Genomic DNA, 20,595 nt, shown 5'->3' on the forward strand with positions numbered 1-20,595 from the left:
GCCAGAAGTCCACACAGTTCACAAATGAAAGAGCTAGGATTTGAACCTGGGGGGTCGGGCTCCAGAGCCAGAAACATCTCCTCTCATTTAGGGGACGGGCCCAGAGGTAAGGCCTGGTGCCCAGAGCCCTGGCCACACCCACCCAGGCAAGGCACAAAGGAAGAGATGCTTCTCATCTCTTACAGGCAGGCCAGTGTGTCTGTGGACAGTGATGAGGTGTGTACCCTCTTGAAAGCCTGGTTCTAAGACTTTAGGGCAGCAGGCAGGCTCCAGCCCATGGGACTGGGCTCTTAAGCCTGGGGAAGCAGGCTGCGGCTGCAGCATGGGTTTGGGGAGAGAAGTCCCTTTCCAGTCCTAGGGAAGAGGGTCTTAGAGCCCCTCAAGGGTCAGGCCCCTGCCAACAGCACTCAGGACAAAGAAGGAAGCAGACACCAAGGGCACCTTTTCCTGTCCCAAGCACTGCCCAGGGGCTGTCTGCTTTCCACTCCCAAATCATTTCATCCATCCCACCCCCAGGCCAGCAGTCAGGAAACAGCCATGTGGAAGGTAAAGCCAGTCTACTCTGGGAATGAATTCTAGTGCCTCACCATCCTCCATCCCTTAAACAACATACCATGTAACCAGTTCCTCCTTGGGTCTACTTTTAACCCCTCCTGGTGCAGTTTCCTCTCAGTTCCCTTTGTTCTTAAACAATGAGTTTAAGCTCATTGCTCTTGGAAGAGGCCCTCACCTCCGCTCAGAGACTTTGTCTACCTGAGAGGTACTGGGGTTCAGCAGCCCCTTTGTTTCAGGTCTGGATGAGTTAGCCAGAGCTTCATGACGGACCCCACACATTAGAAGGGAACACCAGGGAATCCCCTACCCCTTACGTCAAACAGGGCCCTTTTGTCAGAGGCCAAAGCCTCAGGAGACAAAAAGTTCTGCCCAGGAGACTTCTTAGTTCACAGCAGCCAGATACTTAAAGGTGACACCACACATCTGTGCCAGAGACTAGGGGCAGGCCTGATATCCAGTTCAGCAAACAGACCTTGTGATCAGGCCAAGGGGCAGGGTGTAAGAGAAAGCCCACCCTTACATCAGCCAGTGCATGCACACACACATATGCAGACACGCACACGCACATATGCAGACGCACACACACACACACACGTGCACACATGGCCAAGGCCGTCTGGGTCAACACCAGAAAGGAGAGGCAATAGTTAGTACCACGGACTTCTGAGCCAGGCAGTTGAAAGGAAAGTAGGAAGGAAAAACAGATAAACTATGTCTACATGTGGCTTTTCCCATTCCCCTCTGCCCTTGCCCCTGACACCCAGGCCCTCCACAGCGGCTGCCGAGGAAGCTGTGAAGCACACAGGTGCAACGAGGTCACCTAGTTAACAGCCTGTCTCCCGCTGTATTATTCATGGGCTCCCTTCTTCCGGCCTGAGCTCCAGTTTCCAACAGCCCTCAGGCAGGCAGCAGACACAGCTTGGCAGGTCAGCCGCCCGGCAGGTCCTAGCCCATGGCTGCCCCCACTCTCTACACCCCATGCCCATCCCAGCCCCTCCTAGGATGTAGCCATCCCATGGTAACTCAGACCCAGCGGTCACCAGGACTTCAGGTGAGGGGGAGAATTTGGGGGCAGTGAGGAAGATCAGAGAAGGAAAACCTTGGCCTTGGCTGAGTCAGGCACGAGATGCTGATATTTCCTGAGGAGATACAACTCTCTCTCTCTCTCTCTCTCTCTCTCTCCCCCCTTCTAACACACACATCCTGAACTGATTGCCCCAAATACAGAACTCTGAATAAGTATGAGAGCTCATGGGAGACAAGGGCCATGCTTTGTCTATTTCTGTATCTCAGTGTGCCCTGTATAGTATCTTGCAAACAGTAGGCGCTTAATAAATATCAATTGACTGGTACATCTCCCCAGAAAAGATGGATGTCAAATTGTTAATAGTGAGCAGAGTTACATCAAGTCATTACAAAGACATTGCTCCTTGGGTTTCAAGATTGTCATGTTATTTAAATGTCCAACTGCATATATCTCATAGATCCCACATAATTCAAGTCATTAATACTTAGTAAAAATTAATTACAATGACACATACTATTTGCATAGCATGATTTTTAGGTTATCACAACTCATTCGCAACTCATTTTGCCGAGCATTTTTATGTCTCTCATGAGAGCCCCCTACTCACTGAATCATGATTGGTCAGAGGGGTTTTCTCCTCTCTTTTACAGATGAGAAAACTGTGGCTCAGAGAATTAAAGCACTTGGATCAATGTAAGGACTATCACTAAGGTCTTCACACACTTGTCGGGGGCATTTTTCTTCATTATTCACACCTGTTTCACTGCCGCATGATTACCACGCATATAGCAACATGATAAAACTACAAGGATGGGCTTCTCTGATGAGGTTACTTGGGTCAAGACCCAGAAAGCCCAGGCCAAGGTCAGCTTAAGACTAATACGCATGGCCAGAAATACCCAGGAGCTCCTGAGACAGCCTGGCCAATGGCAGGGAAAGGTGTGCGGTTGGAGTTAAATTATAGGCACCACTGCATGCAAACCCCTAGGTTTACGGATGGGAAGAGCTGGGGTCCAGGCAAGTGCAGAGACCCTGACATACGTGGCCTTCCCAGATGGGGGCAACCTGCTCAGGGTAGATAACCATCCACCTCATTCACTCCCATGGATGTTTCAATCCCAGCCAGCCTCACTCTCTCACATCCCCTGCCCAAATGCTAGAGGTGCCTGAACATTCAGCCTCAGCCCAGGATCAATTACAGGGGAAGTCAGGACTGTAATAAACACACCTGGCAGGGCTGGATTGAAAGGGGTGACCCGGAACCCAGCCCCAGCTCTGTCATTGCCTCTCTGTGGATCCCAGGTGGGACTTTTGTCCTTTCTTGAGTTCAATTTCCATCTGTATAGCAAAAGGTTTGGCTCTGGACTTCTGTAAGTGCAGTACAAAGTAATGATAGGGAGTCAGACTGCCTTCGTGCAAAAATCTGCCCCACCGCCTGCAAGCTATGTGACTTTGGGCAAATTGCTTAACCGCTCTGTGCCTCATATTTCTCACCTGTAAAATATGAGTAACAGCTGACCCTAATTCGTAGGGTTGTTGTAAGGACTAAGTGAGGGATTTTAGATGAAGTGTTAAGCTCAGGGCCTGGCACACAGTAAGTACTTAATAAATGTTTCTCATTGCTACTGTCAGCTCTGACACTCTCTAAGTCTGTGGTCATAAACTGGCCATCTATGGGCGACATGCAGCTTGCTGAAGAGTTTTCCCCACCGCAGACGCTTCATAAGGGCAGGGGCCACTGATGGGCCCCAAGGGCCTAGAACAGCACCTGGCACACAGTAAGGGCTCAATGACTATTTCCTAAATGAATGAATGGCCTCACTGTGTCTTCAAATATTAAATTCATTGCTAACATCTCAGAAAGATTTTTTGTTTAATCTCAATGTTTAGATTCTTTCGAAAATCAAAGTGTCTGGCAAGCCTAAAAGCTGTTCTGTACTGCGGCTTAGCAACATAGACCAAACAGTAGCAGTGGCCCCCATTAGCCGAGGTAAGTATGTACAGTTTGCCACAGTACACACTTGCCAGCTGTGTGGACCCTGGAGCCACCTGAATGCTTCCTGGGGGGACCACGACACCCTTGGCCCAGGGTATATCACAGGAGAAGTGCAGACAGCACGAAAAGTTTGCATTTACCTGGCCCCAGGGCTTCTGCCCCCAGAGATTGCGCCGGGTCTGCTAAGTGCCCATGATACTCTGGCATCCAAACCCCCTCTGCTGTGGACAGGCCAGACCCTCGTCCCCAGAGGAAAGCCTCAAACACTCCACGTTGCTGCAACTTCCTTAGCTTTCTAGGCTGTGTCACTCCCTGCTTGGAAAACTCCCAAAAGCAAAAAGCAACAGAAAGATGAATTTAATACTTATCCTTCTCATAGAAAGAGCACAGAGATAGGAAGGCACACCTTGGGAGGCTCAGGTGGGAAGATCACTTGAGCCCAGGAGGTCAAGGCTGCAATGAGCTATGATCTCACCACTGCACTCCAGCCTGGGCAACAGAGAAAGACCTTGCCAAAAAAAAAAAAAAAAAAAAAAAAAATTACCTGCTTCTTTTCACTTTTTCAAAGTGGATACTACAAAATTTAAAACTGCACATGTGGCTTGCATTATTTTTCTACTGGGCAGTGCAGCTGTGGACTCTCAGCATGAAGTCCCAGCAACTAGATGGAGACTGGGACACAGGTGATGTTCAGTATTGGCTGAGGAATGGCGTCCCCAACAGTAGATGTGAGATCCTAAAGCACAGACAGGATGGGTTTGGAAGGATCCCCCACCCTACCACCCAGTTATGTGCTGGTTTTCTAGTGAAAGTCCATCCATGACTGGGCACGATGGCTCATGTCTGTAATTCCAGCACTTTGGGAGGCCAAGGCAGGTGGATCACCTGAGGTCAGGAGTTCAAGACCAGCCTGGCCAACATGATGAAACCCCATCTCTACTAAAAATACAAAAATTAGCCTGGCGTGGTGGCATGCACCTGTAGTCCTAACTACTTGGGAGGCTGAGGCAGGAGAATTGTTTGAATCCGGGAGGTGGAGATTGCAGTGAGCCAAGATTGTGCCACTGTATTCACTCTAGCCTGGGCGACAGGGAAAGACACTGTCAAAAAAAAAAAAAAAATAGTCCACCTGTGCCTCACCCTCTAAGACAAAGCCTTAGGCCCCCATAGAGTGTCTGAGAAAGGTCTGGCCTAGAGTTCCATTGCCACTGGTTCCCTGGAGATGACATCAGTGATCCTGGCTCCAGGAAAGAAGGGCAAGATCAGCCTCCTGCCGGGCCAGGGGCAGTTCCTAGCAAGAGAAGGAACACGGGGAGCTGGAGGAGAATAAACTCCCTTATAAGCCGGGGTAGGATGGCTAAGCTCCTGTCTCTGTAGGCAAGGAACAGAAGAAAAGTGAGCAGAGCTAAAGGGCACACCTCAGAGGGACTCAGCCCACACTAACCCGAAGCCAGGGAAAGCCAGCATTCCTCGGGGACAGAATTAGTGATACAAATTGATACCCAGACAGGGTCGCGGCTTCCCCTTTTGTTTTCCCTTTCTACCCTCCCACTCTCTCTCTCTCTCTTGCTCTCTCCTCTACTTCCCTCCCTCCCTTGCTTTCACTGGCTCCCAAATTACAGCCTTCTCTCAGAAACAGACACAATCAAGGTGGTGTGCATGGCCCTTGTCACAAATGGCATCTCAGGTCCTCTCCAAATGGAGCATGGCGTTTAAAGAGGAAGGTGATATCACTAACCTCCTGCCTCGAGGAAGATGCATCTCCAGGAAGACACAGGTCAGAAAAACTCCCGCCCTCTTCGGCTGATTGGCCTGAGGCAGGCTCTGGGTGGCTGATTGCAGGGCCAGGCCTGGGGCTGCTGGGGTCTGAAAGACGAGGCATGCCTGCCCTCTTCAACACTCCTTGTGCTGGAGCGGGAGGAGCAGGGCTCTGCCCTTGACTGGCCAGCATTCAGGCTCAGCTTCATCTGGGGTCCTTAAACAAGCTTACTCTCTGACTCTAGGTCTCAGTTTCCCCACTTGTAAAATGGAACGACTAGCTGGTCTCTGAGAACACTTCCAGACCTTGAGTACAGGTCACAAACTCAAATGGCTAAAGGAGCAAGGCGGTATCAGAAATGAATAAAGTGGGGTCTAAAGTGAGGCGATAGGGAATGGTGAGGACTGTGGAGAACTGCAAGCTGCAGGCTCACCTAAATCTAAAAGGCAGCTACAGGCAAAACTCACAGGGGCGACAGAAGTCAGAGTGAAGAGTAGTGACTTCTGGAGTAGATAACATGGGGTGGGAGGGGGCATCAGAGAGCCTGCCAAGTCACTGGAGATGTTCTGTATCTCCATGGCAGTGAGGTGGTTACACAGGTGTATACATATGTGAAAATTCACCACTTCCACTTAAGATCTGTTGACCTTATTTTATGTATGTATGTATGTATTATTTATTTATTTATTTATTTATTAAGACAGGGTCTTGCTCTGTCGCCCAGACTGGAGTGCAGTGGCACGATCTCAGCTCATTGCAACCTCTGCCTCCCGGGTTCAAGAGATTCTCATGCCTCAGCTTCCTGAAAACCTGGGACTGCAGGCACGTGCCACCACGCCCAGCTAAATTTTTTACATTTTTAGTAGAGACGGGGTTTCACCATGTTGGTCAGGCTGGTCTCTAACTCCTGACCTCAAATGATCCACCCACCTCGGCCTCCCAAAGTACTGGGATTACAGGCATAAGCCACTGTGCCTGGCCCATTAAATAATTTTTAAAAGAAAATAGCACTTTGGGAGGCTGAGGCGGGCAGATCACAGGGTCAAGAGATCGAGACCATCCTGGTAAACATGGTGAAACCCCGTCTCTACTAAAAACACAAAAATTAGCTGGGTGTGGTGGCATGCACCTGTAGTCCCAGCTACTCGGGAGGCTGAGGCAGGAGAATCACTTGAATCCGGGAGGCGGAGGTTGCAGTGAGCTGAGATCGTGCCACTGCACTCCAGCTTGGCGAAAGAGAGATACTCCGTCAAAAAAAAAGAAGAAAGAAAGAAAAGAAAGGAAAGAAAGGAAAGAAAGGAGGGAAGGAGGGAGGGAGGGAAGGAAGGAAGGAAGGAAGGAAGGAAGGAAGGAAGGAAGGAAGGAAGGAAGGAAATGAAAGAGAGAGAGACAAAGAAAGAAAGAAAGAAAGAAAGAAAGAAAGAAAGAAAGAAAGAAAGAAAGAAAGAAAGAAAGAAAGAAAGAAAGAAAGAAAGAGAGAGAGAAAGAAAGAAGAGAAAAGAAAAAGAGAGAGAGGGGTACCTGCAACTCAGCTCCAACCAACAACTGTTCAACTGTTGGTTGGCAACATGGACACAATGTTGCTAGTTCTAATCAGAGATGCCAGAAGTCTAGATGTTTACACTGGACTGCTGGATTTTTAAATGCTATCAGTAAGTAATTAGAAATGAAAAACCACAGCATCTCCCGCCCAACGCGCGCTCGCACACACACACACACACACATATACACACATACACACATTCAGGAAGAATTCAATTTATGAAGAACAGGTTTCACCTCTTTACTAGAATACATTGTGCCTAACATATAAGTAAGTCAAAGGGATACAATAAAAGCTACTACATTTTGCATGTATACTGTGTGCCAGGTACTACACAAAAGGCATTGTGAGGCCGGGCGCGGTGGCTCAAGCCTGTAATCCCAGCACTTTGGGAGGCCGAGACGGGTGGATCACGAGGTCAGGAGATTGCGACCATCCTGGCTAACACGGTGAAACCCCGTCTCTACTAAAAATACAAAAAAACTAGCCGGGCGAGGTGGCGGGCGCCTGTAGTCCCAGCTACTCAGGAGGCTGAGGCAGGAGAATGGCATGAACCCGGGAGGCAGAGCTTGCAGTGAGCTGAGATCCGGCCACTACACTCCAGCCTGGGCGACAGAGCGAGACTCCGTCTCAAAAAAAAAAAAAAAAAAAGGCATTGTGTAAAGTTGTCCTCTTATTAATGCTCATAGCAAGCTTATAGGGCAATTGAAAATTATTCCCATTTTACAGATGAGAAAACTAAGTCAAATCCAAGGCTTTAGAGCTCTAGTGGAAGAACTGGTGCTCAATATCAAGTCTGTCAGCCTGCAAACTGCCTTATGAAAATCACAAAGTGAATGCATTATGATTATAATAATAACCAACACTTGCCTGGGGTTTTAGAATATGTAAAAAATATGAATGCTAAAACTGAACCTGCTGTGTCACTCTCAGCAACACAGCCTGCAGCCCCTGAGGCTGAGGAGGGCTGTCTGATATTCCCATTCCCCTCACCAATACATTGAGCTATGCCAACATTTATTATCGAGGTGACACAGGGCCCCAAGACCTCAAACCCTGAGGCCCCAAATATATGGAGCTGTGGGCAGTAGCAGCAGCCCACCCCACTCTCCATGAGGGATTCTGATCAACTTTCACACTGAAAGACTAGAAAACTGTCTCCATGTGGCTACATCTTAAATATGCCAGTTTTCTGGCTGACACCTTTCTCGTGAATAAGGTTGGTAAGAATATGCATTTTCTGCCCTATGGGATTCAATAAAGCCATTTTCATATTGAATCCAAATAAATATGACCTATAAATGTTCTAATGTTTTCTGAATTGGCTCTTTTGCAAAAATGATCATTCACCACTGTTGCAGACATTCAGATCGAGCATTAGAAACATCCAGCATGCCAGCAGCACCCCTGTACCCCAGTCATTATGCCCCCGGGAGTAACCATTATTCTGACTTCTATCACGTGGATGGGTTTTGCCACTTCTCTGTGGGGCCTATGCTTTTCAGTTCTCCCCAGTCCCCACCACTCCCTATTGTGTTACATTTGGCACTGCTTTACTCTTTTGTCTGCATCCTCGCCTCCCTAGGCATGCAAATGTCCAAGGGCAGATGCCTAGAGTCCAGAGTACAGCAAGATGGACATTCACCACCCATCTTGAAAGTAACCACCATGAAGAGTTAAAACTGGATACAGGCACAGCAAACGGTTGGTGTGTTAATGATCACTTAACAATAGGGCTGGAGAAGGTAAGAGAACCATCACCTAGCAATAACCCATTCGGTCAATGAACAGTTACTGAGCACCAACTACTCCACTAGTGTGGAGGAAAGAGATGCAGCCTGTGCCCTGGAGGAGCTCAGTGGCTACTGAGAGGCCAGAGCCATGCAGAATAGTAAGAAGCACCAAGGAAGGACCGCGAGCGAGGGAGGCACAGGCTGGAGGGGCAGCCCACCTGCACCAGCCATCCCACCGGAGGACTCGGGAGGGCTTTCTGGAGTTGACGACTCCTGAGCAGCATCAGTGTCACCCACATTATGCACAGGAGGCTGGAACACGGAAGAACCCAATCTGATCCGCAGTTCTCTACTGAAGGCAAAGTACTCCCACCCTGAAATAACCTATCTGGTAGGGTTCGACTTGTAAACAACCTTACTCATCTATTCATGGACAAACAGGATTGCCCCAGTGCCAAGAGGAAGCCAAATCAAGGCTCAAACTAAAATAAAATAAAATGTTTAAAAAACAACTAAAACTGAATTTGAAAGCAATGAGTTCAATGGGAATTAAGTCAATTTTTACAATCATCTTTACATATTAAGACCTGGGGGTTCAAGAAAACAGTGAGACTTACTAACCTAGTTATTTTTAAATTTTTATTATTTTTATTTATCGATTGATTTTGAGATGGAGTCTCACCCTGTCCCCCAGGCTGGAATGCAGTGGCACAGTCTCAGCTCACTGCAACCTCCATGTCCCAGGTTCAAGCAATTCTCCTGCCTCAGCCTCTCACGTAGCTGGGATTACAGGTGCCCACCACCATGTCTGGGTAATTTTTGTATTTTTAGTAGAGCCGGGGTTTCACCATGTTGGCCTAGCTGGTCTCAAACTCCTGGTCTCAAGTGATCCACCTGCCTTGGCCTCTGAAAGTGCTGGGATTATAGGTGTGAGCCACCACACCTGGCCTAACCTAACTATTTTTGAACTCACTGATTTTCAAATCGATGTCTGAATGTCTTCACATTAGCTCGCTCTTTGTAAGGCCCTTGACTGTGTCTCCCATAGTTCCTCCTCATCACCCTGTCCCCTGGCAGAGCTGCCCTCTCTCTGGGAGAGGCTAGCTTAGGAGAAGGATAGGCTCTTTGGGCAGGGTGGGATGCCTGAGCCATGCAATGACCTTTCACCTGTGACACCATCGGCTACACCAGGCCTCTGATCCAAATCTCTCCAGCAGTGTTTCAAATCTCCTACTCTCACGCCAGCCTTGATGGCTTCAGGGTCATCATTCAGAGGACCAGGGGTATAACCTGCCACCATGCCTTGGCATCATCCCTGTGTCTTGAGGCTAGAGGCCTTGAACCACCCTAGGGCAGTAGAAGTTGGACGTCCAGTCCAGGATGGGGTCAAGGGAGAGCTTGGTCAGTATCCTCCCCTCTGTAGGCTGTTCCAAATTGGCACTCATGCTCCTCCACTCTGCATAAGTCCTATGGCCACTGAGAGGTGTTATCAATGGGTCAATTCACCCATTTGGGAGGGCAGATGAGGTGGAAAGTAGTTGCTCAATTCCTTCTGCTTGAGGGACAGCATCTAGTCTCAGTCTCAGGCATCCTAGAGGCAGAGTATGTATATCTAGCTTCCGGAAACCCTGCCCCTTCCACTCACCTCCTACTGGAACGTGTGCAGGGGTTTTTGTTGGTTTTTTTTTAAACAGGGTCTCGTTATATTGCCCAGTCTGGAGTACAGTGGGTATTCACAGGCACGATCCTAGCACACTACAGCCTTGAACTTCTGGGCTCAAGCAATCCTGTTGCCTCAGCCTCCCCAATAGCTGGGACTACAGGGGTTCACCACTGCACCCAGTTCCGTGTACAGTTTTGACTGCACACAAAGCTGAGATGCTATTCTAATCCGTTTAAAAGACCCTAAAACACAGACACTCTTGTGGCATTAGCATGGTACAACCCGAAGGGGCCAGTGGTGGGCTATTAATCCAAGCCTAGCAAAGCAGCCAGAGAAAGAAGTTCAATCTCATTCTCATTTCTGTTCTTATTCACTGCCCTATACAACACTCTGCACCAAGTAACTATGTAATACCTCTTAGAGAAGGCACTGTGGACGACAGCTTAAAACTTTACTGAGCACATGAGTCACCCAAGGATCTTACCAAATGCAGATTCTCATTCAGAAGGTCTGGGATGGGGCCCAAGAGTCTGCATTTCTAACAAGTCCCTAGGTGATGCCAAGGCTGCATGTCCACAGGCCACACTCAGAGGAGCAAGGTCCACCAGACCTTCACCTCCCAGAAGAATGTGCATTTTAAATGAGCACTTCAGGAAGGTGCCCTTTAAAATATTTGGCTCAAATAAATGAACCTCAAATGGTGAAACTGCAGGTAAGGTAGCTTGTTGGGTGGGGGAGCTCTTCCAGAGGCAACCAGGACCATCTGCCATCACACCCCTCAAATCAAGCCCTTTGGTAAGCAGACGTGAGGAGCCCAGCTGTTTGGAGGTGGGGAAGGCCAAGTCAGAGAAGTATATGTGGGCCCAGCACAGAGGAGGCCAGGATGCTAGCTCTGGGCCTCCCACCCCTCACTGCTGTCCTCCAGCACCTGAGGCAGAGCTTCCTGGTTCACACCAGTCGCTTCTGTATGCCACCTTCCCAGCTCACGGGGTATACCCACCCTCTACCATGAGACACTCTGCCTTCCCGTCCTCCCCAGCCCTGGCAGCCAGAGCCAAGCCTTGCTATTCCCCCAGCCAAGGGACCCCTTCCCAGCTCCTCCTTGGCAGAGTGACATCTAGTGCCCCCACCCCTGTAGGTGCTGACCGCAGTGCACCTACCCCTGCACCACGAACCAAGCACTAACTCCAAGCCAGCTCTCCTATCATGGGCTGATTCATCATCACCATGCAACTGGCCCCAACTAGGTTCTTCAAGCCCGCCCTACCCCACACCCCACAACCTAATTCTTCCCTGTGTGAGGGTCTGACTCCACCCAACACACACACACACACACACGCACACACACACACACACACTCCTCCTGTGTCTCTCTAGCTTATTTCAAAATCCAAATTAGGGTGGGGGCACTTGCCAAGGGGCTGGAAGGCGAGGTCAATGCCAGCTGTGGTCTGAGAGGGCAAAGGACGCAGAAAAAGAAGGCTCTGGTTTCTGAATTACTAGGGAGGATGGGGGCGTATTTCTACAGAGGAAAGGCTAATTTCCTCCCAGTGGACCGCTGACAGCACTAGCGCTGGGGCTGGGGTCGCAGTGGGGCGGCGGCTGGCACCGGATCTCCGCTCACAGCACGGAGGCAGCCTCTCTAGGTGCCCGCTCCAGGAAAGCCAGGCAGAGTGCCCGCCGGCTGGCGCCGCCACTACCTCAGAACACGCGGGCTCTGCCCGAGTCCTGGGTTGACCTACGGTGGAGACGAGGGGCAGTGCTCCCGGGTGCGAGCTCCTCGGGGCAGCCAGCACCGCTGGTAGCGGGCCATCTCCAGGGCCAGGAAGGAGAAGCTCGAGCCGCATAAGGCTCCCGGCTCCGCGAGGGGCGCGTCTTCCCATAGCTGGACCGAATCTGGGAGGACGTGTAAGTCCCCTGGGGTCTCCCGCGGGCACAGGGACGTGATGAGGGGAGGGGAGAACTACGTGCCTTTAGTTCCCTTCAGCGCCGCTGCCCAGCCCGCAGTAGGGGTGCGCCCCACCCCATCCCCACTGTCCAAATGAGGACCCAGGGCTCAGAAGGGGAGGGGATTGGATCCCAACGCGCTCCACTCCCGAAAATCTCTCCACCCCAGACCTGGACCCTCTCCGTAGCGCCAAGAGCAAAGCCCCCGAATGTTCGCGGTCCCAGGACCGGGGATGGGGGATGGGGTGCCTGTCCTCCCAAGGCCAACGCGAATTGAATTCGAGTTCCCGGGAATCAAAGTTGCCGCGCGTCGGTCCGGGAGCTCGGAGCGGGGCGCGGGGCTGGGGCTAGGGGCCTGGGACCGAAGGATGCCACGAGCGCCCGCCGCGGGCGATGGCCGCGCCGAGAACAAGTGGTTCGGCAGCCGCTGTAGCCACCAACTTTCCCGCCGCGCGGCGGGCGAACGGCTAGGGGAAGGAGAGGGAAGCAAGAAGGGAAGGGGCGGTGCGTGGCTCCGGGTACCGTGTGCGTGTGTGCAGCGACGCCGCGCCTCGCCTGGAGCTCTGCTCTCCGCCGGATCGGCCCCCGCGGGCCGCCTGCTCTTGCCCTGGCCACCGCCGCGTCTCGCAGCCGGCGCGAAGGCTCATCCGCGGCGTGCCGGCCGCTCTCGGGTCCCCGCGGGCCGCTCGCCGCTCGCAACTTCAGACGTGCCGGGGGCTCGGACTAGGCGCGCCCCAAACGTCCAGAGGCTCAGCCACCCAGCACTCCATGCCCGGGCAGGGCTGCCCTGCCCAGCCCGGCTCAGCGTCCGGCCGCCGTCGGACGCGTCCTCTGGCCAAGCATCGCGCCTGCAGCCCACGTTCCTCTCTCACGAGCCGCTGCCGCCGCTCAAGTCCGCGATCAACTTTCCCTTGCTTCCCCCGCCCCGCTCGGCCCCCGCCGTCCAGACCCCGCCTCCCGCCGCTCCCTCCCTCACCTCCCTTCTCGCCCGGCCCCCGCCCGCCCGCCTGCGCTCGGCGCTTCCCCACCCCTCCGGCCGCCAGGACCCCCGAGCTCCCGCCCCGGCCCCGCCCGGACCCCCCGGGAGCGGCGCCGAGCCCCGCCGGGCGCTCAGGGCATGAATATTTCAGTGCTGGCGAAGCTGCCCTCTGCCGATGTCATGGCACCGGCTGCTGTGGCAACTCCACGAATGCCCCAAAGGGGCAGGGAGGAAGCCCGCAGAAGCGGCCCCAGGTGCGAGACAGAGCCGTGCCCCACAGGGCCGCCCGCCATCCCGCAGAGGGGCGCGCAGGCGGATGGGGGCCCCTAGCCTAGCGTCCGCCCTGCGCCGCCGGCAGAGCTAGGTAACGCTCCCGGGAAGCCCGGGATGGTGAGCGGGCGCTCGGCCTAGGTGAGCCCGCGCCATCTGTTGGCTTTAAGCGCCCCCTCTCTGCTCCCAGAGTCGCTGAGCGGTCCCTCTAGTCCTTGGGGCCGCTTGGCCTACTCTTCTCTCCAACCTTTGCCCACCCGACTCGACTCGTGCGCTCCCACCTGTGCCTCCTCCCTTACTCAAGCTCAAGATGCCTCCAAGTGCTTAGAAAGGAAGGACCCTGGGTTGGAGGAGACCTGTGAGGTCACCTAGGCGCCCTCACCCCTTTGGGAGCCCCGTCTGCAGTGCCCGAGTCATGGTCTCCCGGCTTCTTTTTGCACACCTATAGGAACAGTGACTTTATGGCTTTTTGAGACAGCTGGATCAAGGAAGGGTCCATATGCAGGTAATGGAAGAGGTTTATTCCCTACCTTTGATCTTTACTTCCCCGGGGCTAAACATTCTGATTTTTTAAAACTATTTCTCACATGACAGGATTTCTGGAGCTGTCACTGTTCCAGTCAGTACATTGACAGTACCTGCCTGGAGCCAGGCTCTGGGCGAGACTTTCTGGGCCTCAACTCATTCTATCTTCAGCAAAGTCTTTCTGGTAGGTCCTGCCATTATCCCCGTTTTACAGTGAGAAATAGGCTTTAGGAGGTTGGGGACTTGCCCCTGTGGTGGAGTCAGGTATTGAACCCAGAATCTATCTGGTTCCAAAGCTCCAGTTCCTTACCATTCGCCCATTCATTATTCATTCATTCATTGGTTCATTCATTCATTCATTCATTTATTCACAGTCACTGCTACCTGCTAGCTAACTGAAACAGGTTCTAGGAATAGGATGGAGAACAAAGCAGGCTTGGTCCCTGTGCCCCATGAAGCTCCTCTAGTAGGGGAACCAGACATTCATCAATGAAATACATAAGCAGGTAAAATTACAGCCAGAATCAGTGCCAGGAAGAAGAGTGCTTTAATGGTGCCTGGCCTAGGGGATCAGGGAAGACCTCCTGGAGGAGGTGACTGAGCTGAAGGATGAGCAAGGGAGAGAGAGTGGAGTTTTAGGCAGGAGAAACAGCATGTGCAAAGACCCCAGGTGCCCACTACGGGCAACGGCTGGGCCAGGAACAATGGTTTGGTGGCCGCAGTTGCAATCAACTTGTGCAAAGGTGGGAAGGAGCTGGCATATGTCAGGAAGTTCAGAAAGGGTGGGGAGAGCTCTGTGCCTCCAGTGAACGAGGAAATGCTCCCGGGAAGCTTGGGAGGGTAAGTGAGCAGGCACTTGGCCTAGATGAGCCTGCACCATCTGTTGGCTTTAAGCACCCCCTCTCTGATCCCAGTCACTGAGTGGTCCCTCTAGTCCTTGGCAGTGACTGTAAAGCCACAATGGAGTGGGGGCCAAACTGTGCAGGTGTGTTGGCCTTAATCAGGGGTTGATCTTTATCTTAAGACTGACAGCTTGGGCTGGGCGCAGTGGCTCAAGCCTGTAATCCCAGCACTTTGGGAGACCCAGACGGGTGGATCACGAGGTCAGGAGATCAAGACCATCCTGGCTAACACGGTGAAACCCCGTCTCTACTAAAAAATACAAAAAAACTATCCGGGCAAGGTGGCGGGCACCTGTAGTCCCAGCTACTCAGGAAGCTGAGGCAGGAGAATGGCGTAAACCTGGGAGGCGGAGCTTGCAGTGAGCCGAGATCCAGCCACTGCACTCCAGCCTGGGCGATAGAGTGAGGCTCCGTCTCAAAAAAAAAAAAAAAGACTGACAGCTTCAGAGGCCGGGCATGGTGGCTGATGCCTGTAATGGCAGCATTTTGGGAGGCTGAGGCAGTAGGATCACTTGAGTCTAGGGGTTTCAGACCAGCCTGAGCACCATAGCAAGCCCTTATCACTACAAAAAAATTAAATATTAGCCAGACATCATGGCGTGAACCTGTAGTCCCAGCTACTCAGGAAGCTGAGGTGGAAGGATCACTTGAGCCCAAAAGTTCAAGGCTTCAGTGAGCTATTATCGTGCCACTGTGCTCCAGCCTGGGCAATAGAGCAAGACCCTATCTTAAAAAATAAAAATAAAAAGACTGAAGGCTTCAAAGCAGGTAGCTGGAGTGGAAGTTGAGGGGTAGGAGTGTCATGATCGGATTTATAGTTAGGAAAAATGAGAATTGAGGCAGGGCACGGTGGCTCAACACATGTAATCCCAGCACTTTGGGAGGCGAGGCAGGCGGATAGCTTCAGGTCAGGAGTTTGAGACCAGGCTGCCCAACATAGCGAGACCCCATCTCTACTAAAAAATGCAAAAAAAAATTAGCAGGGTGTGGTTTGCGCCTGTAGTCCCAGCTACTCAGGAGGCTGAGACAGGAGAATCGCTTGAACCCGGGAGCTGGAGGTTGCAGTGAGCCAAGATTGTGCCACTGCACTCCAGTCTGGGTGACAGAGCAAGACTCTATCTCAAAAAAAAAAAAAAAAAAAAAAAAGAGAGAGAGAGAATTGATTGAATTGATTGGGAGCCAATAGTTGATGAGAAGAGACTTCTTCAATTAAAAGTATTTATTTGTCAAATACTATGTTTCAAGAAATTTTCTAGACCAGGGGTGAGCACACCGCTACCCAGAGGTCAAATCTGCCTCATCACATGTTTTTGTAAAGAAAGTTTTAGGGGCACACAGATGTGGCCTATCCAGTTGTGTCTCCTTTCACACTACAACTATAGACATAAGGAATTTCAACAGGGACCATATGGCCTGCAAAAACAAAAATATTTACAGCCTTGCCCTTTACAGAAAAAGTTAGCTAATCCCTGTGAATTTAGACACTTCCGATATGTCAATGAGCAACACATGCACACACATGTACACGCACACACATATGCACACACACGCGCACACACACATACACGCATGCTTTTGCCAAACAAATCCTTGCCCTGGTGAAACTTACATGTCCTCAGGCTGCTGCAGTGCCTAGGTGATTGGTGCCAGAGGCCTGGAATGAGAGGGTGGGTAGAAGTGGAGAGAAGTGACTTTCAGGAGGTAAAAATCTACAGGGCCAGGAGAGGGAGTGGTTTTAGATGAGATAGAGCAAAGGGTCAAGGAGACTTCTGGGTTTCTGGCTTGTGGTGGTAGATGGACAGCGTGCTGTTTCCTGTGATGGGGCCCTCTGAGGAGGCCACTATGGAGACCTGAGCAAGAGCTCCCTTGGGACGTGTTGTGTGAGAGGCCTGTGCAGTCACAGAACAGAGATGCCAAGCAGGCTCTTGGACAAATGAACTGGAGCCGTGGTCCTACATGTCTTAGATGGTCATGCTTTTAGACAGAGTGATGGAGCCAGGAGTCTGGAGCTGGGATCTGACTTCTAGACCATCCTGTAGCTGGATGGTGGCGGGTTGGACACTGGACCTCTCTTGGCCTCGTGTTCCCCATTCGTAAAATGAAAGCATGAGAAGAGGTGTTCTTCAAGGTTCTCCACTCCTCAAACCTTCTGTTACACTCTGTGCCAAGCACCGTGCTGGGAACTGGGGTATCAGCTGGGGTGCAGCCAGCCCACAGAACCACCATGAATGTGTAACAGGGAATGGAAGAGCTGAGAATTCTAACTGGATGGTGAAGCGACCCAGAGTGCAGCAACAGCAGAAAGTGTGCCACCTCTGGACTGGAGGGACAAGGGAGGAAGCAGAGTGGCCAGGATCAGGGCATGCAGTGGAAGGTGAGACCACAGTGGGCCTGTGTGGTGTGGGCTCTAGTCACAGAAACACAGCTACTGCCAGAGACGGTGGAGTATGAAGACGCGTTCCGTCTTCTTTCCCCAGCCCCTCTCATCTCCCACCTGAAGCCAGCGGACCTGGGAGTTTGCGGGGTCAGCCTGCCGTGATGCAGAGCAGCAGCACCACAGAGGGGAGGAGAGAATGGCCCTGAGGGAAACAGGCCAGGACCGCACACCAGGGACACAGACGTGAGTGACATCCATCCTGTCTTCAAGGCACTCCCCGTAGGAGAGAGGGGCAGACGAATCAGTTACAACCTAGCAAGGTAAGTGTGGCAAAGTGGACAAGTGGCCCAAAGGAGAGTGGGGTGATTCATTGTCATGAAATCTTGAGTCCAGAAAGGCTGCCTGGACAAGGGGACGTCAGAGCTTGCTGCAGTGAGCTGAGACTGACCAGGAGGTCCACAGGCAGCAGAAGCAGAAGGGCGTTCCAGGTGGAGGAGCAGCATGTGCGTAGGGCCTGGAGGCGTGCACAGGGACCCTCCCCAGGGAGCCATGGGAGCTACTGGATCCCGGAGGTGAACAGCAGTCTTGCTCTTCTGCACATGAACCAGCCAAAGGTAGGATGATGGCGTTTGCAGGAGCCTCAGAGCTGGGAAGAAGAACCCAGCCTCTATCCTCTGAACCAGCATCTCAGAAATTCTAATCTCCTCATTCCAGGAGATGAATCACCTAAGTTTTCACCTTTCTGCCTTTCTGGGATTTCCATTCCTGAAACCATGTCAGGGCTGTTTCAACAACAGCTCTCGAAGTTCTCCCTAGAGCCCTTTCCTCAGGAAACACTTGCCTGCTCTCCAAGCCCGTGGGGCATCGAGGAAGGTACACCTGTGTGATAAAGAAGCACCCCTTGCCACCTTATGTAGTCTGGACAAGTCACTGAACCTCTCTGTGCCTTGTTTCCACTTCTGAAAATGAGAGAATGGTGCCTGCCCAGCCTCCCTCCTGGGGTGGATGTAAAAGCACTTGGACAGCCACGAAGAGCCACAGAGATGCCAACTTCCCACTCATCCAAACTCCACTCCTACTGGGGGACCCCCACTGTATGAAGTAAGGGGTAGGACCAGGCCCTGCTTTAATTGAAAAAGCTATAAAGAAAGGCCTTCTGCCTGCAGGGCATAGTGCATGGCCTAGGCAAGCCAGTCAGAAGCTCTACTCTCAACTTTGAACCTTGAGAAGGACTATAACGTTTATAAACAGTCAAGAATCCTTTTGAAGCTATGCAAAGCACCTAGCCCTGACTCCAGGACTCCTGAGGCCTGACCTGGGTTGTATTTTCAGCTGCATCCTTGGCCACCAGCCTCCTTTTGTTCCTATTTGTTGTCTGGGTCTGTCCTCCAGTCTTCTGGTTGAATCTGCCCCTGTTAACTAACTAGTGAGTTCATTTTTTGCATCAGTAGCCAGAGTTCATTTCTGTTGCTAGCGACCGTGAGAACCCTGCCTGGTGCAGACCATCTGATTATTCTTCCGGTGATTGTCATAGGGAGCATAGAACAGTGTAGAGTCAGCATTATTAGAATAATGCCACCTCCCCTTTCCCAAAATTAAAAAGAAAAGAGAAAGAAAGAAAAAAAGTGATATGCAGTTCCTTCCATATCCAGGGCATCTTGCCCAGGGATTTCCAGAAGCGGCCACATCTGTACAGTGGCTTCAAGATCATGTTTAGCCCACAGCACACTTGATTTTAAGATTCTCGAAGGCAGGGACTGTGTGTTTGTTCATTCACCTAACACACGTTTCTGAAGGGCCCACAGTGTGCCAGTCTGTGGGCTGGGTGCCGAGGACACAAAGAGCAAATGACATCATTTTGGTCCTCAGAGAAGCTATAGTCCAGCTGGAGAGATAGAGACAGAAACAGTTGGGAAGAAGTAGGATGATGCCATCCTTCAGGCTGGGACTAGGTTCAACATTGACAGAGGGGACCCCGAGCAGGGTGCAATCCACTCTAACCAAGGAGATTAGGGAAGACTCTGAACAGGAGAGACCACTTAAATAGAGCCTTGAAAGACAAGAGTACCTGGCAAGGTAAGACCGGCAAGGACATCGGAGGTAGCAGGGACTGTGTGTGCAAGGTCACAGGGGCAGCACACAGTTTAGAGACCTCAAGTAATATGGCAATAGGGCTGGACCAAGGAGTGTGCTATGCAGAGGCAGCAAGGGCTGGACCATGAAGGGTTTGAGGGCCCCACCGGGAGCCCAGGTTTCTTTCAGTAAGCAATGCTGGAGATGGAGGCGCTAGGCTTGGAGGTGCAGATACACAGTAGAAAGCATGACCAGCTACAGGAGGAAGAGGGGACAGTGCATTGTCCCAGGGTGACCTGGGCTGACATCTTGGAGGAAGGGGCATCTCCCCTTCAATGTCTTTGCATCCTCACACACCAAATAACCAGCTGGCCTACTGGCACTCTCAGAGAATGAGGATACAAAGAAGGGAGGGAATCCAAATCTGTTGTTTTAAATATGCCAACCCCTGGAACCACCTGGAATTGGACTCCATTCCACCTTGGCCTTCCAGCCTCACGGGGGTGCTTTCTGCCGCTGCCTTGCCCCTGGGGAATGCAAGAGAGGCAGGGTGGTGCAACACGAAGCTCGCTCCACCAGGCTGTGGTTCACATGGGTCTTAGCCTACCGGTCCGAGCATCAGGTTCCTCAACTATAAATGGGTATGATAACCCCCAGGTGCTGAAACACCTCTCGAGGCTGCCTTTCAGATCAAAAGAGAAAAACACACATTAAAGTGCTTTACAAACTGTAAAAACAGAGCAGCCCTCACAGGCGAGTCTTTCCTCCCCATGAGGGTCGATGATTATTTTTAAAGCACACAAACGCCTCTCCTGTGGGTTCCTCCATAGCAGCCTCTCCATCCCTTCCTGCTCCCCCTTTCATGCCCCCACCCCACAGCTGATAAAGAGCTGTTTGTTGCTTCCTGCTGTCGTCGTCCCCAGCCCATGCGTCCTCTCCCGGGGCAGCGCCTGCCACCATAAACCAGACATGTGTGCTCCCGAGTTTAGTTTGTGAGCCCTCGGAGCCTGGCACAGCTGTGGCGGCCCCGCTTGGCTTGTGGAGGAGCAGGCTGGAAGGCTGACAAAGTGGGCTGTGGCCACCCCTCTGCAGCATGGAGGCCCCCAGGAAAGCCCCGGGGGCATGAGGTTCCCTGGGCCCAGCCTTGGAAGCTCACCCCTCCCTTGTGTGGCTGAAGAAAAGAGGGTCCTTCCCTCACATTCCTGCCCCTCTCTCCACTCCCCTCGCCCATCATTTATTTATAAGG

General features: G+C 51.9%; 1 protein-coding gene across 1 annotated transcript in view; it reads right to left on the bottom strand.

Moving 5' to 3' along the window:
* Positions 1-13,161, bottom strand: part of CDH23 (cadherin related 23) — a 422,351-nt gene extending 409,190 nt beyond the window's left edge. The window contains exon 1 of the mRNA XM_077946644.1: positions 12,746-13,161. The gene's annotated coding sequence lies outside the window, so the exon portion shown is untranslated. The remainder of the gene's footprint in view (positions 1-12,745) is intronic.
* Positions 13,162-20,595: the final 7,434 nt, after the last annotated feature.

This window comes from Macaca mulatta, chromosome 9 (assembly GCF_049350105.2).
Source record: "Macaca mulatta isolate MMU2019108-1 chromosome 9, T2T-MMU8v2.0, whole genome shotgun sequence".
NCBI lineage: Eukaryota > Metazoa > Chordata > Mammalia > Primates > Cercopithecidae > Macaca > Macaca mulatta.